The following is a 2,023-nucleotide window of genomic DNA, read 5'->3' as shown; positions in this document are numbered from 1 at the left end:
TTTGAGTTCCATTTGTTGCTCCAGTTAATGGTGGTGTTGTTACTGTACCTGTTGGCGTTTGAGTTCCATTAGTTACTGGTAAAGTGGGTGTATGAACTGTAACTGTTGACGTTTGGATTCCACTAGTTACTGGTGAAGTTGGCATATTAACTGTAACTGTTGAAGTTTGGGTTCCACTAGTTACTGGTAAAGTTGGTGTATTAACTGTACCTGTTGACGTTTGGATTCCAGTAGTTACTGGTGAAGTTGGCGTCTTAACGGTAACTGTTGACGTTTGGGTTCCACTAGCTACTGGTGAAGGTGATGTATTAACGGTAACTGTCGACGATTGGGTTCCTGACTTTAGTTACTGGTAAAGTTGGTGTATTAACTGTAACTGTTGACGTTTGCGTTCCACTAGTTACTGGTGAAGTTGGTGTATTAACTGTAACTGTTGACATTTGGGTTCCAGTAGTTACTGGAGAATTTGGTGTATTAACTGTAACAGTTGACGTTTGGGTTCCATTAGTTACAGGTAAAGTTGGTGTATTAACTGTAACAGTTGACTTTTGGGTCGCACTAGTTACTGGTAAAGTTGGTGTATTAACTGTAACTGTTGACGTTTGGTTTCCACTGGTTACTGATGAAGTTGGTGTATTAACTGTACCTATTGGCGTTCGGATTCCACTAGTTACTGGTGAAGTTGGTGTATTAACTGTAACTGTTGAAGTTTGGTTTCCACTTGTTACTGGTGAATTTGGTGTATCAACTGTAACTGTTGACGTTTGGGTTCCACTAGTTACTGGTAAAGTTGGTGTATTAACTCTAACTGTTGATTTTTGGGTTCCACTAGTTACTGGTGAAGTTGTTGTCGTAACTGTAACTGTTGACGTATGGGATCCACTAGTTACTGGAAAATTTGGTCTATTAACTGTAACTGTTGACCTTTGGGTTCCACTATTTACTGATGGAGGTGGTGTATTAACTGTAACAGTTGACGTTTGGGTTCCATTAGTTACTGGTAAAGTTGGTGTATTAACTGTAACTGTTGACATTTGCGTTCCACTATTTACTGATTGAGGTGGTGTATTAACTAAAACTGTTGACGTTTGGGTTCCACTAGTTACTGGTAAAGTTGGTTTATTAAATGTAATTATTGACGTTTGGGTTCCATTTGTTGCTCCAGTTAATGGTGGTGTTGTTACTGTACCTGTTGGCGTTTGAGTTCCACTAGTTACTGGTAAAGTCGGTGTATTAACTGTACCTGTTGACGTTTGGGTTCCAGTAGTTACTGGAGAATTGGGTGTATTAACTGTAACAGTTGACGTTTGGGTTCCATTAGTTACAGGTAAAGTTGGTTTATTAACTGTAACAGTTGACGTTTGGGTCGCACTAGTTACTGGTAAAGTTAGTGTATTAACTGTAACTGTTGACGTTTGGGTTTCATTAGTTACTGGAAAGTTGGTGTATTAACTGTAACTGTTGACGTTTGGGTTCCATTAGTTACTGGTAAAGTTGGTGTATTAACTGTAACTGTTGACATTTGGGTTCCACTATTTACTGATGGAGGTGGTGTATTAACTAAAAATGTTGACGTTTGGGTTCCACTAGTTACTGGTAAAGATGGTTTATTAACTGTAATTGTTGACGTTCGGGTTCCATTTGTTGCTCCAGTTAATGTTGGTGTTGTTACTGTACCTGTTGGCGTTTGAGTTCCACTAGTTACTGGTAAAGTCGGTGTATTAACTGTACCTGTTGACGTTTGGATTCCACTAGTTACTGGTGAAGTTGGCGTATTAACTGTAACTGTTGAAGTTTGGGTTCCACTAGTTACTGGTAAAGTTGGTGTATTAACTGTACCTGTTGACGTTTGGTTTCCACTAGCTACTGGTGAAGTTGGTGTATTAACTGTAACTGTTGACGTTTGGATTCCAGTAGTTACTGGTGAAGGTGGTGAATTAACTGTAACTGTTGATGTTTGGGTTCCACTAGTTACTGGTGATGTTTTAGTGCTTATAGATATTGGTGCAGATACAGTAGCTGT

Source organism: Lottia gigantea (genome assembly GCF_000327385.1).
Source record: "Lottia gigantea unplaced genomic scaffold LOTGIsca_2, whole genome shotgun sequence".
Classification (NCBI taxonomy): Eukaryota; Metazoa; Mollusca; class Gastropoda; family Lottiidae; genus Lottia; species Lottia gigantea.
This window is presented reverse-complemented; position numbering follows the sequence as displayed.